At 48.9% G+C, this 19,178-nt stretch overlaps 1 protein-coding gene across 2 annotated transcripts in view; it reads right to left on the bottom strand.

Moving 5' to 3' along the window:
* CYGB (cytoglobin) overlaps nucleotides 1-19,178 on the bottom strand; it is a 55,434-nt gene that overhangs the window by 4,353 nt on the left and 31,903 nt on the right. The window lies entirely within an intron of this gene.

The raw sequence follows: 19,178 nt of genomic DNA, 5'->3' as shown, positions 1-19,178 counted from the left end.
TGAATCAGAAACCGGGACTTCTGTAAATCCGGGATTGTCCCTGGAAAATAGGGATAGTTAGAGGGTCTGAAACAAGGGTCTGCTACTGTTTTCAAAGAGAAATTCCCAAACTGTGAACTCAATCCATTAACAGCTCAGTCCTACACACGTCTACTCAGAAGCAAGACCCAATATATCTGTGGTGTTTTTTCTCCCAGATAAGCAGATAAAAGTTTGCAACTGTTTCCAGTGGCTTTCTCTAGATGTAGCACAGCTCATGTCCTATTTTACTCCTTCATAGTGAAATGCAGAATGCTACAAGTTAAGCTGGCCAATTTGTAGCACGGGAAGGAATGGCTTTAATCAACACATCATATATCTACAAATCATGAGGGCAAGTTTATTATTAATTCAAGCGAGAATATTTCCTTTTGGAAGGGAACTGGTGTGTGTGTGTGTGTGTGTGTGTGTGTGTGGTGAGGAGGAGGATTAAGGAACTCGCTGAGTCAATTAAAACTACAGGTTGATTGTTTTATTATATTTGGAGACTCTGGGATCCCTTGGGGGCTGTTGGCAAGAGATTTGCACAAGGGGAGAAATGGAATTTTCCATGCTGCGTCTCTCTGTGAAATGAGAAGATTGATGCTGTGTAATTTCTGGTCATTAACCCGCTTTCTCTGTTCAGGAGAACAGAACAGGAAGTGCGTAGCTACCCACGCGCCACACAAAAAATTAACATCTTTTTAGTGACTCTTTAAAAAACAAAAAACAAAAACAAAAACCACTTCTAGAAATTTGAAAGCTGTCCCTGGATATTTGCCCCCCATATATTTCAAATATATGCTTGCTTTCTGGTCTATACCCTTTGATTACCCCCCCCTCTATTTAATCCATTTGCTGCCAAACATTGGGGAATTAATCTTAGTCCAAGTTGACAGTTTATATTAAGTGATTCTCAGATATACGATATTGCTCTGAGCAGATGAAGCCAGTTCACATTCCTGCCCTGGTATCACTGCAGAAAACCTTCCTTCCTTCCTTCCTTCCTTCCTTCCTTCCTTCCTTCCTTCCTTCCTTTTAGGAGGATGTCTGGGCGGGGGGGGGGATGGGACCCATTGACGTAAGCTATTGAGCTCTGCTTTAATTGAGGAAGCCCAACCTATTTATGCTGGCTATGGGTCTGGTTTTTTACACCCCACCTTTTTCTCTAAGGAGCTTACACTGGCATACATGGTTCTCCCCATCCTCTTTCAATCCCCACAAGAACCCTGTGAGGTAGGTAAGACTGAGAGGGTGCGCTTGGCCCCAGGTCACCCAGTGAGCTTCATGGCCGAGTGGAGATTCGAACCCTGATCCCTCAGGCTCTGGTCTGGCATGCCAACCACAATCCACATTGGCTCTCTATGGTTTTTTAAACTGCAGGTCCAACTCGCGGTGTATTTATCATATGACTGAAATGCAGTGAGTGCAGGATTTCCATGGATGCCAATCAATAATTGACTGTCGGATGATCATGCTCATCCACTCATCTTAAACTTATGTCCTGCATAAATTAGCAATGAAGAGGGTGAATCTAATAATAATAATAATAATAAATAATTTATTATTTATTATTTATACCCAGCCACTCTGGGCGGCTTCCAACAAAATATTAAAATACAATAGTATTTCCCTAGACAGGGCTGCATTCAGAGGTCTTCTAAAAGTCTGGTAGTTGTTGTTCTCTTTGACATCTGGTGGGAGGGTGTTCCACAGGGTGGGTGCCACTACCGAGAAGGCCCTCTGCCTGGTTCTCTGTAACTTGGCTTCTTGCAGTGAGGGAACCGCAAGAAGGCAATTTGCAAGGTAAATCTAAATCTGCTGCTGGGGGGGGGAGCAGCTGAGGAGAGTTTCAGGGGGAAACAGGCTGGCTTTTCCTGAGAGAAAGGCTTTGCACATGCATTTGTGTGTAACATGTAAAAAGGTAAAGGTAAAGGACCCCTGACGGTTAAGTCCAATCACGAATGACTCTGGGGTTGCGGCGCTCATCTCGCTTTACTGGCCGAGAGAACCAGCGTTTGTCCACAGAGTTTTTCTGGGTCATGTGGCCAACATGACTAAGCCGCTTCTGGCGAAACCAGAGCAGTGCACGGAAACACCATTTTCCTTCCCGCTGGAGCAGTACCTATTTATCTACTTGCACTTTGATGTGCTTTCGAACTGCTAGGTTAGCAGGAGCTGGAACCAAGCAACGGGAGCTCACCCCATCAATCGGATTCGACCCGCCGACCTTCCGATCGGCAAGCCTAGTAGTTTGCCCTTAATTCCTCCCAACCATTCTTTTGTGTCCGCCACCGTACAGTTCTTGGCAAATGTTCTGCAATCCAAACAAAGAACGCAAATTGGTATATTTATGCAATGCCATTTGCATGCTTTGTTTAATTTGCAGAATTTGGGTTTGCAGGTCAAACAGAAACAGCTATTTTTAGTTTAGATTCTAAGTACAAGCCTGAAGGCACTTGAATGTGACATTCTCTTACATGCCGCAATCCCTCTATTATACGCAACCCATCCTGACTCTCACTTTTTAGTTTTGTTCTTACTTGTAAATGGCGTTTCTTCAGAGGAAAGCAAAATGGGTACAGGATGACACACAGCAGAAAGCTGATCCCCAAAACCACCCATAACTGATGTGTCTAAACTTGAGTCCTGGTGGAGTATTGATTATAACATCATTAGCAGACCCTCCAAGTATCCCTATTTCCCAGGGGCAGTCCCAGATTTACAGATGCTGTCCCAGTTCCTGATTTGACCCCAGATTCTCCTGCTTTTCCTTAGGATATCCCTGTTTTCCTTGGAGAATTGTTGAAGGGTAATAATAATAATAATTTAATATTTATACCCCGCCCATCTGGCTGGGTTTCCCCAGCCACTCTGGGCCGCTTCCAACAGAATTTTAAAATACAATAGTCTATTAAACATTAAAAGCTTCCCTAAACAGGGCTGCCTGCAGATGTCTTCTAAAAATCTGGTAGGATGTCCCTATTTTCATCAGAGAAATGTTGGAGGGTCTGGAGTTATGCCCAAGCCAAGGAGATAAGTAACTATACCACCTTTATAAGACTTCTGAAGGGAAGTGTAAAAAAAAATGTTTTATTATATTTTTATATATGTTGGAAGTCACCCAGAGTGGCTGGGGCAACCTAGTCAGATGGGAGGGGTATAAATAATAAAGTTGTTGTTGAATAGGACGTTCCTATTTTCATCAGAGAAATGTTGGAGGGTATGCAGTAGGTTAACTATTTATTCTTCCCTTTAATAGGGGTTCTCAGCTTATGCTGTACTTGACTGAGGAAAGATGATTAAAAACACAACTGACTTAGGGCCCCACAGGATTTCTTTTTCATTCATGGTGATTTGCATATGATTTGCCCATGACGGCACAGGGACACGTTTATATCCCATCCCATAACCCAAGCCATCTCTTGGGGATGCCCTAGCTTAGGACCTCCTGCAAAAAGCTACCCATTGAATAAGATGGTCTACAAATCCCCCTAATCCCAATAAACAGTGTAAATGCAAACTGGGTTTGTTTTATTAAATGAAGTGGTGGTAAATCAATCAATCAATCAATCAATCAATCAATCAATCAATCAGTCAGTCAATCTAAAAGTGTTGTAGGAGTTATGAATATCAGGCACCAGTCCAAATTTCAAAATGCTGTGCCTAATAGTTAGATAATTTTGTGAACCATATGTGGTTCCAACCGAGATTGACGACTTGGATGACCATACTTGCTCTTGTCTCATGACAGGGTAGTGCAGCAAAAGAAAAAGAAAAAATGGAGAGTGCCTGCATATATATTGGCTTTCTATAGGGTTGGTTTTTAAAGCAAAGAGCCCATCAGAAATGGCAAGCTGCCCTTGGACAGTAAATCAATAACAGTCCTGCAAACCAACATGACTACATAAAAGTGCTTTGGAGGGAGTGGGTGGAATGGAATGAACAACAACCTACGCAAAAAATGAAACAGAAGAGCTCAGTAAGGAATACATCACCCTGATCTTTTATTCCAGGGGTGCCCAAACTTTTTTCAAAGAGGGCCAGATTTGATGAAGTGAACATGCGTGAGGACCGACCATAGTTGTTGAAGTTGCTGAGGTTTTTTTTTATGATTTTACCCCAGGACATATACTACCATGGGGACTGGATTTTAGATCGACTGGTGGGCCAGATTAGAAGAAGAAGAAGAGTTTGGATTTGATACCCCGCTTTATCACTACCCTAAGGAGTCTCAAAGCGGCTAACAATCTCCTTTCCCTTCCTCCCCCACAACAAACACTCTGTGAGGTGAGTGGGGCTGAGAGACTTCAGAGAAGTGTGACTGGCCCAAGGTCACTCAGCAGCTGCATGTGGAGGAGCGGAGACGCGAACCCAGTTCCCCAGATTACGAGTCCACCGCTCTTAACCACTACACCACACCGGCTCTCAGTGGCCCCTGAGATGGACTTTGGACATGCCTGTTTTATTCCCTGTCACTTAAGGAGGCCCACTTTACACCCTCTCTATTTATTGATCACTAATCAATCATCAGCTTAGCTTTCGGATGATTGGCTTTGCCAGTCCAGAGCATGGATGCACATCCCTTGTCTGTGAATCCTCTTCAGCCCACTCTCTGTGGTTAGCAGCTCTGGGGGATGTGGTGATGCGCACTAGTACATGCAGCATTGCTAGCCAATAGACAGGATGTCATGTGTGGGCAGAATATGCCTGGGATGCGGAATTTTGTGGCAGAGTTGATAACCGCGTGAAAACATGTGATGCGAATTGACCTGATCCTAGCTGGATTCAAACCAGGGCTTTATATGAGAACAATTTTCAAATTGCTAATACAGGCTCCCTGGAGCCTTCTTGTTCCCATCCATACAAAAGTCCTGCTGGCCACAGCCATTCGGGAGAGCTTTTGATGTTAATCTGCTTCCTCTTTGTGTTGAAACTATACACAGGATGTGGTGAGGACCCCAAGGATTGTGTCTGCATATTAAGCACATTCATGTATGGAAACGCTCCCCCCCCCCCAGCCTTACAGGGATAAGTGAGAAATCAGGTTTAACTGGATAGTTACTAATGCTGCACAGCTTTTTAAGCTTCCCTGATGGTTCCTTCAAGATGTTGTTGTTGACTCACTCACTTGTTTTGGCTGTACAATCTGTTATTGCATTTGCAGAAGACAAGATCGGGGACACATGGGGAAGGAGAACAAAACAAGCGATCACTTTTGAATTCCTTTGAGCCACTAAATCTCCTCTCCTTGCAAAAAATAATAATAAATAAATACGGAGGGAATTCTGCTGCTGAAGGAATGTAACAGGAGCTCAGATCCTATCTGGATAAGATAGGAATGACTGGAGTGCTTTGGGGACGTGGCAGAGAACTCTTGACCAAAAGCTACCTTCATCCTAGAGACTAACACTTAAGGCAGGCATAGGCAAACTCGGCCCTCCAGATGTTTTGGGATTACAACTCCCATCATCCCTGACCACTGGTCCTGTTAGCTAGGGATGATGGGAGTTGTAGTCCCAAAACATCTAGAGGGCTGAGTTTGCCTATGCCCGACTTAAGGTTATAGAGTCACTGACTTGAGAAATCGTGTCCTCCAAATCATGGAGAGCCACGTGTTGCAGTGAGATCACCAAACTGCCTTCTTGTTGCTGGGGTGGGCCCGTTTGCATGACCTCCTTGCCTCATTGGTCGCCCCTTTGTTACTGGGGCAGATTTCTGTCGGTTGGGTTTTGATTGGCACATAAGGGGCTATTTAAGGGGCTGCATGTGGCGAAGCACTTCATCTTTCGCATCGTGCAGCGGATCTCCCACCCTCCCTCCCTATAATTTTAGGTTGTGTTTTTGACCTTGCTATGCCTGTCTAGGGGTCGTCTGTTTTTGGAGCAGGGGCCCAGTAGGAATTCTGCCACTTGGCTGATTGGCTGGTGCCATTTGGTTTTTGCCTACCGTGTAGCAAATCGTCACAACTTTGTAAGGTTGGCAGTTAGGCATTGGTTCGTTCTTTGGTGGAGGGGATTATGGATTGGCTGTGCCTGCCCCTCAATTTTTTTGCTGCTGCTAGGGAATTCCGTTAAAGGAATCCAGGGGCTTGATTTGCTCTGTCTGATCCCCTCTCAGGGGTAGGGCCATGCCAGAGTTCCTGGGAGCATCTGGGGTGAACTAAGAGGAGGAAATCCGCCTCTGTGCTCCCCCAGTATGTTTTCCCTTACTGACCTCTGGAGGTGCCAGTTGTCAGTCCTGTTCCTGCCAGTGCAGGTTCAGGTAGTCCGAACCAATGCCTAAGCAACCACTCACATGCTGTAAACAATAAAGTTGTGGCCAAATTAATGCCAAAAATCCTAAACAAATATTCTGTTTCCTGTGTGATTTATTTTGGAGGGGGTTTGGGGGTCTTCACACGCAAAAGGGTCAAAATGGCCATAAACCTCATGCTGCCTTCAAGTTCATCCATAACAATCCTAAGAACACAGGAAGTTTTGCTGGACCAGACCAAAGGCTCATCTACTTCAGAGCTCTGTTCCCATGACTCTATCATATTGCTTCCTATACTGGACGTATTTATTTCTGATAGATTTTTTTTATATATAAAAAACCCATATACCGCTTGATTGTGAAACAGCAAAAACCTCAAAGCAGTACACAGCCATCATGACTAGTTGCCACTGATAGAATTCTCCTCCATGAATTTCTCTAAATTCCTTTTTAAGGCCACCCAAATTGGTGGACATCACAGCCTCCCGTAGGAATGAGTTCCATAGTTTAACTGTGTGCTGCGAAAAGAAGTACTATCTAGTGTCTGTCTCGAATCTTACAACATTCAGCTTTGTTTGGGTGCTAGTATAATGAGAGATAGGGGCGGATTTGTCTATTTTATCAATATCTAGCTTTCCCTTCCTAAATTATAAAGGCCCAAATGTTGCTAACACTTCCTCATGGGGGAAAGAGATTCAACACGTGTTTCTGACCATTTTGACCAAAGAAAGGAACAAGATGGAAAACAGGATCTTTACAGCAACCTCTCGAGAAGCAGGAAAGAGCCTCATTCCTCTGAAAGGGGAAACGGGATGGTGACAAACTTCTAGTGCACATTTGCACTTGGCTCCCTTTCTGAACATTCCCGAGACCTGTCTACAAATGGGTAAAGCCTGGGGTGTGAGTGAGCTGCACTAGGGCAGATTCCCACTCCTTGCATTCACTGTTCCTCTGATCTTTGTTCCACAGGGATTTCTCTGGTACTTGGAATTTTGAGACATACATTGCTTGCATGCCCATCTGTTACTGCCTACAAAATCCATCTCTGACATTCTGATGCCTCTTTTTCATTTCTTCCCAGTGCCCTTCTGCAAGGGACAAGGTGCAAGGAAAGGTGAATCGGGTTCCTTTTTCTATTTTCTTTCTTTTCTTTTCTTTTTCAGCTGAGGTGCTGATGAATAACATGTGAAAACAGATGGCGGTTGCCATGACTTGTCTAGTGGAGCTGGGAGGGGCAGAGGCTAATTTTGAAACCACAAAATTAGATTACTGCTTGATGCAAGGAGTTCTATGAGCACCAGTCCTCATTAGGTGAGGACTGAACCACAAGACCATAACCCCAGAGGGGCTACAAAGTATAATCTGACTCCTTTCCCTGGATCTCCAGCTAAGTCTACAGCCTTTTGTTTTTCAGAAATATAATCTAATATCAGTATTTCCCACCTTGCCCAATACACAGAAAGATATTGGGATGATTGGCATGTTCTCATTTTTCTAATTTTTTTAATGGCTTTTCATTCAATTGGGATTATTTAATACATTGCTATGACATTCAGGGCTCAGCCACACTTTTGATTATACCTGCTTTGTAGGCACTGATATGAGAGGTTTTTAACTTTATTATTATTAATAATAATAATAATAATAATAATAATAATAATAATAATAATAATAATAATAATAATAATTTATTTATACCCTGCCCTGTGGGTGGCTCTCAACAGAATATTAAAAACATGATAAAACATCAAACATTAAAAACTTCCCTAAAAAGGGCTGCCTTCAGATGTCTTCTAAAAGTCTGATTGTTGTTTATTTCTTTGACATCTGATGGGAGTGGACGCCACTACCGAGAAGGCCCTCTGCCTGGTTCCCTGTTATCTCACTTCTCGCAGGGAGGGAACCACCAAAGGCCCTCGGTGCAGGACCTCAGCGTCTGGGCTGAACGAAGGGGGTGGAGACGCTCCTTCAGGTATACAGGACCCAGGCCGTTTAGGGCCTTAAAGGTCAGCACCAACACTTTGAATTGTGCTTGGAAACATACTGGGAGCCAATTTAGGCAGTTTAGGGCTTTATGTGGCCGGAGGGCTCTTGGACCCTGTCGGAGCATTGGCCTCCCTCTCTAAGCCAAGCAGAATCCTCTCAGGCTTTAGGAAGGAGGCACCAGGTGAACATTTAGGGGACTCGACTAGTCCCTCTAGTCCACTGACTGCAACCACTACGGGGAAGTGTACTTCACCAACCTAAATTAGCCAAAGCATGCTGTATGCTAGATTGGCAAAGTGTTAAGGGGTCACTGAACACGCTGTGGCACCCACATTCTGCTCTGCTTCAACTGTTCCCTATCCAGGGCTGTCTTAAGCATATGCAGCACCGGGGTGTAAAGATCCATCCAGCGCCCCCCACAGTTGCCCAGTCCCAGGCACTCAGGAGGGTGGAGCCGGCCAGCATCTCACTGGCTCAGTCGCCCCAGAACTCGTGGCATAGAGCCACCTGCAGCAGAAGAGCCCGCCGCGGCGCTATGACTGGCAGGTGGGCTCTTCCCCGGACTCAACTCTTGGGTCCCAGACTCTCAGCCTGGCATCCCTGAGAGCCCACCGCCCGGGTGCCCCGCACCCCTACCGCCTATGGGTAAGACGGCCCTGTCCCTATCTCCAACTCTATTGATCTTAACGAATACTTCCAACAACATGGGATATGTTTTGTTATGGCTTTTTGTGTGTGTGTCCCAGTTCCCGACAACAAAAAGCAGTGTGTGATGGCCTGGGATTCCGATTCGGAGGATGAAACAGAGGAATCCCAGCCTGCACAGGAGTCCCCGCCTCCAGGGCCGGCTGAACTGGGGCAAGGCCTAGAGGCTGAAGAGCCTGCACCTGTGGCAGTGCAGCAGGAGCTGGCCCCAGGTGAAGTCCTCCTGGCCCCAGAGGAGCCTGATGACTCAGTGGCCACAGGTGAGCCTCCTCCAGGGCCCAGTAACCCTTCGGCCTCTCCTGATCTGCAGAGGCTTAGGGCAGAGAGGCGAAGGGAACTAGTTGCCCCCAGGAGGAGTGCTCGCCTTAAGGCCAGAGTAGGCGGGGCTCCTGGGGGTCGGGACCGCCCCTGACCTTAGAAGAGGATAAAAGCCCACTCATCCCAGCCCCAGGTTGCGGGAGCAACGTCGTTGTTGGCTTCGGACCTTCCTGTGATCCTGATCCTTGCTCGGCCTCCTGTTCCTGACTAACCGGTACTCCTGTTCCCTGCTCGGCTTCCTGTTCCTGACTATCCAGTACTCCTGTTCCCTGCTCGGCCTCCTGTTCCCTGTTAGGTGCTCAGCCTTCGGTTCCAGCGTTCCTGTTCCCCGCCCGTCTCTCTGCATCGGACCTCGCCCCGCTTCGTGTGGACTCTGCTACACTCACGGTACCTTACCCCCGGGACCAGCACAGTTTGCTCCCGCCTACTCCCGCACTCCCCCTTCGTAGGGGTGCGTTCGGGAAGAGCCAGAGGCCATGGAGGACCAGGCGGCTGCACTGGTGACTTTGGCCCAGGAGAACCAGGCCTTAACTCACACCGTGCAGCAGCTCAGTGACGCGGTCGTGGCACTTCAGCAACGCTTAGAAGCCCTACCGGCTCCTGGGGCCGACGCCCCGACTCCTGGCAAGTACCCAGTGGCTTTGCCTGAGAAATTTGATGGAGCCCCGGCCAGCTTTCCTATGTTCCTGGCCCAGGCCAAGCTATATATTCAGGGGCGAGCCCGGAACTTTCCTGACGACCGCACCAAGGTGCACTTTTTGATTAGTTTGTTAAAGGACCAGGCGGCCAAGTGGGCGTTGCCGCTACTCAGGCAAGACTCCCCCTTGCTGGCAGACTATACGGGGTTTTGCAATCGTTTGGAGGCCGCGTTTGGCAACCCCCAGAAAGGGAGTCAAGCCAACCGGGCGATTCGGCGGTTGAGACAGGGCAAGTCCACGGTGGCCGCATACACCACAGAATTCCGGCTGCTGGCACAGGACTTGACCTGGAACGACTCGGCTCTCCGGGACCAGTATCTCGAGGGGCTTTCAGATGAGATACTGGACCAGCTGGCCATGATGGAACGCCCCACCACGCTAGACACCCTTATCCAATGGAGTCTACAGATTGACGATCGGCTAGAGGACCGGCGTCAGGCTCGGGACCGCCAGCACCTCCAGTTCTTGGCCCCAGTGTCGACCAGCAGCCCCACGGGCCCAGCTAAGTCATTGGAGGAACCTATGCAGCTTGGGGCAGTGCGGCCACGCCTCTCCCCCGCAGAGAAGTCGCGGCGTCGGGAGGGGAATCTTTGTCTCTATTGTGGCGGAAGCGGACACTATGCAAGGTCCTGTCCTGAGAAACGCCAGCCGCAGGGAAACCACCAAACCCCAGTAGCTGATGGCCCTGGCTACCGGGGGTCCCAAACAGCACAGAATGGGGCCACACCAATTGAATTACAACACCTTATGGTTCCGGTACATCTATACCCTCCAGGGGGGCCATGGATTCTTACCCATGCGCTGGTGGATTCGGGTGCAACCCGCTCTTATATGGACGCTGCTTTTGCTGCCCAGCATCGGGTGCCACTGCGGAACAAGCCAGAACCGGTGCAGGCGGAGGCAATCGACGGACGGCCCCTGCGTTCGGGTGCCGTCACTCAGGAGACCCAGCCCCTGGTCCTGTGCCTCCAGCAGCACCGTGAGATGCGAACTCTGGATATTGCCTCCATGCCCCGGTTCCCCCTGGTGCTTGGGATGGACTGGCTGGAGGCTCACAATGTGCGGATTGACTGGGTCAAACGGACTGTACACTTCCCAGACCCCAGTTCTCCTGCTGAGACTGAGATGCTAGCAGCTGCGCCCACTGAGGAGGTTGCTGCAACGCTCCCCGCTGAATACCGGGACTATCACGACGTGTTTGAGGAATGGGGGGCAGACCAGCTACCGCCGCATCGGTCCTTTGACTGTGGCATAGACCTCCAGCCCGGAGCGCCTCTACCGGTGAGTCGCTTATACTCGTTAACCGAGCCAGAGCGCGAGGCTTTACAGGACTTCTTGCGCAAGAACCTGGAGCGTGGGTTCATTAGGCCTTCTACCTCGCCCACTGCTGCGCCAGTGCTCTTTGTTAAAAAGAAATGTGGGGAGCTCCGCCTTTGCCATGATTACCGGGCCCTGAACAAAATCACCATCCCGGACCGGTACCCTTTGCCCCTTATTTCGGAGTTACTGGAGCGGGTGCAAGGGGTGCAGGTGTTCACCAAGCTAGACCTCCGGGGTGCCTACAATTTGATTCGGATCCGCGCCGGGGATGAGTGGAAGACCGCATTTGGGACCCGGTACGGACAGTTCGAATACCTGGTTATGCCCTTTGGTTTGTGCAACGCGCCTGCTGTGTTCCAACGGTACATCAACCACGTGTTCCAGGACTTGCTAGACAAGTATGTGGTGGTGTACTTGGATGACATTCTGGTTTACTCCCGTGACCCGGCGTGCCACGAAGGCCATGTCCGGACCGTGCTGCAGCGCTTGCGCGAGCATCGTCTGTATGCAAAGCTCAGCAAGTGCGAGTTTCATCAGCGGTCAGTGGACTTCCTGGGTCACCGACTCTCACCAGGTGGGGTGCAGATGGATCCTGGGAAGGTGGCAGCGGTTCGAGAATGGGCGGCACCTCGGAACCGCAAGGACCTACAGCGTTTCCTGGGGTTCGCCAACTATTACCGAACCTTCATTGCGGACTATGCTCACCGCACCACCCCGTTGACCCGACTACTGCGCCCCAAGACGCCGTTTTCCTGGGACAAGGAGGCGGAGGAGGCGTTTCAAGGGTTGAAGGCCTGTTTCCAGAGAGCGCCAATCTTGCAGCATCCGGATCCTTCTTGACCCTTTGTGGTAGAGACTGACGCCTCCAGTACGGCTCTCGGTGCCGTCTTGTCTCAGCAGCATGGACCGGAAGCGCCACTTTTACCCTGCGCCTTCTATTCCCGCCAGCTCCTCCCAGCGGAGCGTAACTATACTGTGTGGGAGCGGGAACTACTGGCCATCAAGGTAGCCTTCGAGGTCTGGCGCCACCATCTTGAGGGGGCACGACATCCGGTGGAGGTGAGAACCGACCACTGGAACCTGGAGTACCTCCAGACCACCCGCAAGCTGAACCAAAGACAGATCCGGTGGGCGTTGTTCTTTTCCCGGTTCCAGTTTCGGATCCGCTACATCCCTAGCTCTCAGAATCAGAAGGCGGATGCTCTGTCCCGGAAACCTGAAGACAACGCAGACACGGTACAGCAAGCAGAACCCACCACGATTCTACCTCCGGCTGCATTCCTGGCCACCCAGGAGGCGCAGCCACTGCAGGTTCGGGTGCGGGAACAGCAGCGGGTCGACGCTTGGGCCCAGGATCGTCTCCGGGAGCTGGCTGAAGGGTCCAGTCCACAATATCCGGGGCTGGTCCTGCATCAGGGCCTGCTGCTGCACCACGGTCGTCTGTACGTCCCGCCAGGGCCACTACGGCTGGAGGTTCTCCGGATGGCCCATGATGCCCCAGCAGCGGGGCACTTTGGACGGTATCGGACCACCCATTTGGTCAGTCGGGAGTTTTGGTGGCCCCGCCTGAAGGCTGACGTGGCTCGCTACGTTGCTGGTTGTGATGTCTGCCGTCGCGCCAAGGGTCCTACCGGGCGACCCCCCGGCCTACTTCAGCCATTGCCAGTTCCACCGCGCCCTTGGCACACGGTTTCGTTGGACTTTATAGTGGAATTACCCTCGTCTCGTGGCTGTACCTGCCTTCTGGTTTTCTCCGACCATTTCACCAAGATGGTACACTGCGCTCCCTGTCCATCTGTACCCACAGCCAAGGAAACGGCGCAGCTGTACCTTCAGCATGTCTTCCGCCTGCATGGACTACCTGAGCGCGTGGTGTCCGACCGGGGCGTTCAGTTCACATCCCGGTTCTGGCGAGCATTACACCAGACCCTCGGGACAGAGGTCTGCCTCTCGTCAGCCTACCACCCACAGACCGATGGCCAGACGGAACGGGCGAACGTGGTGCTAGAGCAGTACCTCCGGTGTTACTGCAGCTACCAGCAGGATGACTGGGTCGACCACCTGGCATTGGCGGAGTTCGCCTATAACAACGCGGTGAATGCGTCCACCCAGCAGACCCCGTTCCAGGCCAGCTATGGTTATCATCCACGGCTGTTTCCAGAGGTGCTGCCGGCATCCGCGGTCCCGGCAGTGACGGAGTGGCTTCAAGAGCTCCAGTCCCAGCAACAGCTTTTGGTGGAGCAACTGCACCAGGCCAAGGAAGCGTACAAAGCCCAGGCCGACCGCCACCGCCAGGTGGGGCCGGAACTTCGCGTCGGTGACCTGGTTTGGCTCTCCACTCGCCATCTCCACCCCTCTCGACCTTCGCGGAAGTTGGACGCCCGCTTCACCGGCCCGTTCCCTATCGTGGACCAAGTCTCTCCTGTGGCATTCCGTCTCCGGTTACCCGCAACCCTGAAGGTTCACCCGGTCTTCCACAGGTCCCTTTTGAGTCCTGTGGCCCCACCCGACGAGTTCCACCCGAACCGTCCCCAACCGCAGCCAGTGTTGGTTCGGGGAGAGCCTGAGTACGAGGTGGAACGCATCCTGGACTCCCGATACCGCAGGGGAAAGCTACAGTATCTCATTGACTGGAAGGGGTACGGACCGGAGGACCGTTCCTGGGAACCAGCGGCCAACGTCCACGCACCTGCCTGCCTCCGAGAGTTCCATGCGACGTACCCCGGCAAGCCGGGTCCAGACCCTCGGTTGGGGGGGGGCCTGGGAGGGGGGATGGTGTGATGGCCTGGGATTCCGATTCGGAGGATGAAACAGAGGAATCCCAGCCTGCACAGGAGTCCCCGCCTCCAGGGCCGGCTGAACTGGGGCAAGGCCTAGAGGCTGAAGAGCCTGCACCTGTGGCAGTGCAGCAGGAGCTGGCCCCAGGTGAAGTCCTCCTGGCCCCAGAGGAGCCTGATGACTCAGTGGCCACAGGTGAGCCTCCTCCAGGGCCCAGTAACCCTTCGGCCTCTCCTGATCTGCAGAGGCTTAGGGCAGAGAGGCGAAGGGAACTAGTTGCCCCCAGGAGGAGTGCTCGCCTTAAGGCCAGAGTAGGCGGGGCTCCTGGGGGTCGGGACCGCCCCTGACCTTAGAAGAGGATAAAAGCCCACTCATCCCAGCCCCAGGTTGCGGGAGCAACGTCGTTGTTGGCTTCGGACCTTCCTGTGATCCTGATCCTTGCTCGGCCTCCTGTTCCTGACTAACCGGTACTCCTGTTCCCTGCTCGGCTTCCTGTTCCTGACTATCCAGTACTCCTGTTCCCTGCTCGGCCTCCTGTTCCCGACCATCCGGTGTTCCTGTTACCTGCTCAGCCTTCTGTTCCAGCGTTCCTGTTCCCCGCCCGTCTCTCTGCATCGGACCTCGCCCCGCTTCGTGTGGACTCTGCTACACTCACGGTACCTTACCCCCGGGACCAGCACACAGTGTTACAGTGCACGGAGGATGCTTCATTTAGTATGCGGTTCATGTACAGAGGCTGTCATAGAGATCTGGGGGATTTCGGCAGAGCAAGAAAAGGCGTGTATATGTTTGCAGAGGCAGGGTGAATATCACTGGACTAGGTACCATGCCACTGCGCACAACACATCACCAGTTACATTTCCATCATACTGCTCCTTCTTTGTATGAAATGGGCTTTAGCAGGTTCTACTACAATTAGGAATTAACCAAATATGTGTAAAAAATAATAAAAATGCCTCGCTGGGAGATGGACAGTGAACAGAGGTAAAAAGAATTTGCCCACTAAGAGTAAGGGCAGGAAGCAATGCCCTCACCCTGAACTGGCTTTGTGGAATCATCATGTAGCTTGATCTGGTTAGCTACATGCCACTCCTGGCTAGAGGGACGCGGGTGGAGCTGTGAGTTAAATCACAGAGCCTAGGACTTTCCGATCAGAAGGCCGGCGGTTCGAATCCCCGTGACGGGGTGAGCTCCTGTTGCCCGGTCCCTGCTCCTGCCAACCTAGCAGTTCAAAAGCACGTCAAAGTGCAAGTAGATAACTCCGGCGGGAAGGTAAACGGTGTTTCTGTGCGCTGCTCTGGTTCACCGGAAGCGCCTTAGTCATGCTGGCCACATGACCCGGAAGCTGTACGCTGGCTCCCTCGGCCAATAAAGCGAGATGAGCACCGCAACCCCAGAGGCAGTCACAGCTGGACCTAATGGTCAGGGGTCACTTTATCTTTACTCCTGGCTAGCTACAGTGCAGGAAGCATTGGCTGCCAGGCATTTTGGGGGTGTGTGGGTGTTATGACATCATTGCATCAACTCCATGAACCCTGACTGGCTGGGATTGTGTAAAAATGGCACTAAAGAAACCATTGGTCATGCAGCAAACAGCCCTCAAACAAGAGCAAACAAATGAGGGGGAGGGGGGGAAAACACATTACTAATATTTTTTAATGCTGCCAACCTTTTCATTGTTTGTTTAAAAGCAGCTGCAATGTGTGAAAATATCCCAACCAAAGGAACAGGGTTTTGAAAACCCATGCAAAGCAATAAGGACAGCCTCTTTCAATGGATGCCAGACAGAACCTGGATATTAGCAATCCTGATGGCTGTCAACAATCACAGTTTGTGTATGCGTATGCAGGGTTCTTAAAAAAGACGACTACCTATTTAACTACTCATTTCTAACAAAGTAAGATACTTCACCATCTCAGTACAGGTGATGTTTTGAGGAAATATCTCAGCTAAGTAATTTGTCTCAGCAGGTAAGTAATTTTAGTTGCATTGCTGGAATTGAGTCACAGCACTGAACACCTGTTCAGAGGTGACAGTTCTGACTGAAAGCTGATTTGGAAGCCACCTTTTCCATTCGTAAATTCATGATGAGTGATCAATATTCAGCTCTGAAGATCAAGAGGGGGAAAGCTATAATGGGGATCTGCTTATAATTTTCAGCAACACGGATTGTTAAGCACTTTGCACAATTAAAATGCTCTGTAATTAATAAATGCAGGCATCCTTCAAGTTCTCTGACAGCAGTTTCATGGGGTACCAGACTTTTTGGCATTTTAACTCTAAAATTAAAGTTGTAGTTGTTTGTTTAAGTGTTTTGTTTACTTACTAGATCTATGTATCACTTTTTAAGCTTGGACAGTTTTCAAAAGGTGTATATTATACAGTTTCAATTATTAACATATCTGAGAAACATAAATAAAAGTAGATGTAAAAGCAAATCAAGCCACACAGGGAAAAAGAAAAAAAGCAGAACAAGCCATATCCTTAAAACTCCTAATCTCCGAAGGTCTGGTGAAAGAAAAACATACAATAATAATAATACGCACAAGGACATGACAGAGTCCAGAGGCTTTTGCTGAAAAAGTATTGCACTTTGAAGAAGACAACCTAGTGAAATTGTTGTCTGCATATCTCAGTGAATGGATCAAAATCAGTATTTTGAGTTGGGCTCAGAAATAAAACAGTAACCAGGGCAGATGTTCTAGATTCAGGTAGGTAGCTGTGTTGGTTCGACACGGTCTAAATAAATAAATACATAAATAGTCCAGTAGCACCTTAGAGACCAACTAAGTTTGTTCTTGGTATAAGCTTTTGTGTGCATGCACACGAAAGCTTATACCAAGGGCAGATGTTGAATATGATTCTAGTACCTAGTGCCCATCCATAGTCAACCAGCTTATCAGGGAACAACAGGTGACCTGTTGACCAATTTGTGAATCGTGAATTCTCTAGAATATGTTACAAAATATGACAGAGTGGCTGAGGTTTTCTAAGGGATGCATAGAAAGTTGTTGGCAGATGAGTTAGGGCAGAAAGTGCTGAGAGTTTTAAAACCCGTTATGACATACCATTCTATAAGAGCTGCCAAATACTAAATCTTCTCTCATCTCATCTAATGCTGACATATGTCAACCGTCAATTTCAAAGATTGAGATCAGATCTCTTTGGGCATCAAAGACACACAGGAAACATGTGGGGAATATATGGAAAATATTTGAGAATTCAAAGAGTTGGAATCCATCTGTCTCGAGAGACAATGGAGTCTGCCTCTGAGGGCGAAACCAAACTGGTGGGGAATCACAGCACCCGCTGTGGCTGCAGAGATCGGTAACTCATAATTGCTGACTCACATGTTATTTTTGCTGCATTAGCTGCACTGAAGTGATCTCTCTGGGATGCAAGCCTGGGCAGTGTGTATAGAGGTTCTGGGCTGCCCAGATGGCAAGACCACCCCCCCCAGCCTCACCAATGTGGTCCAAAGGAAAGCAGAGCAATACATTTGGCACCAGCTTGGCTGCCGGAATTGCTGGAAAGAGGCATACAAGGCACCGTCCGACTGTCCACTCCAGATTCATGTAGGGTTTACTCATTAGCCTTTTCTTCTCCCCAAGATATCCCGCAATTACAATTTCCAATTCAGCTAGGATTATATGCACATGGTTCCTACCTTGGTCATGGCTGAACTGAATGAACGAAAACCCAACTTTGTTTTGCACAGTTAAAACACTAAAGAGAGTGTTCTCTAGCCTCCCGAGTGCTGTAATTTGCTTGAGTAATCACAGCCTATGGGTTCCTGGACAATCCAATTAGTTCAAGTCAAAGTGTGTTAGATTCACGCCACGAGAACTATGCAAGGCATTAAGCAGAGTAAACATGGCATGATGCAATCTATGACTTATCTACCGAGCACAGAGTGAAACAGAAGAGATAAATGGAATCTGGTTTCCAAGAATTTTCATTTTGAAATGTCTGTTGCTTATGATATGAGAAAGAGTAAGAGAAAAGGCTTAGGATCCAGATATTAGACCTGTATGAAACATGGAGCAGCTGTCTCTCACTGTGTGCGCTAAGGGAGTACCACAACTTGAGCCAAGGTTTTTTCGTCGTTTTTGCTCTTCCCCCTACTTTTAATTCCATTGGGGTTTTTAAAAAATGCATTCCAATTTTTCAGTTTGACTTTTGTGTTTTCTTGATAAATCTGTGAATAAGTCATAAGTCTTTCAGACAGATTTGGAAAGGGAGGAGAACAGAAAAGAGGACAGCCCTTAATTTTCACCACACACACACACACACACACACCAATTTTAATTTTGATAATGTAATATTTACAAACATGTTTTTGTACATGCATATGTTTTATCTTAGTGGTATCCTAGTGGCATGTGTTTTGCTTAGTAGGTTGATACACAAGGGATGGCAGCTGTAGACATCTGGATTCTATTTAGTAACAATTAAGTCTGTAAAGTAATAAACCAGTATTATCATTTTTTTATAATGTGTTTTTGAAGGCTAGAATTTGCTGTAGCAACTTGGCCAGAAACAGAAAAAAACAAAATGGTCAAGTCTGACAGGCTTACAATTATTTTTCTCCACCTGACTATTTATCTAATTCTGATGCCAATGTGCCTAATTTTTGAGATTCCTTGACGTCTCTCAGGCACCAAGTTTAAGTAGTAACAGATAATGTTGTTGCTATGTGTGCCTAACTGGTCAACTGTGATGAATTCCTAAGTTTAATTTCAATGCTCTTATGTGGGAGCTTTCTATCCACAAATAAACTGGCTAAACCGTACTACTGAAATGGACTTAGCAGTGCTTTGAAGCCATCTCAGAAACTTCAACTGGTACAGCCACCAGGATGCTAACAGAGGGCAGAAGGTCTGAATCCATGATACCAGTTTTGTGCTAGTTGCATTTGGCTATATCAGAATGCTGATACAAGCTTTGAAGGCCCTAAATGGTTTGGTTCTGGATTACCCAAGGGAACACCTGCAGCCATATAACCCTGCCCATAATCTAAGAACCTCATCTGAGGTCCTGCTTGTGTGTCCCCCGGTATAGTCAGTTAGGCTGGTAAGCACATGGGGCAGGGTCTTTTCA

The sequence above is a fragment of the Podarcis bocagei genome (genome assembly GCF_964188305.1).
Source record: "Podarcis bocagei genome assembly, chromosome: 2".
Classification (NCBI taxonomy): Eukaryota; Metazoa; Chordata; class Lepidosauria; order Squamata; family Lacertidae; genus Podarcis; species Podarcis bocagei.
The sequence above is the reverse complement of the archived record's forward strand: the minus strand, read 5'-3'. Positions and strand labels throughout refer to the sequence as shown.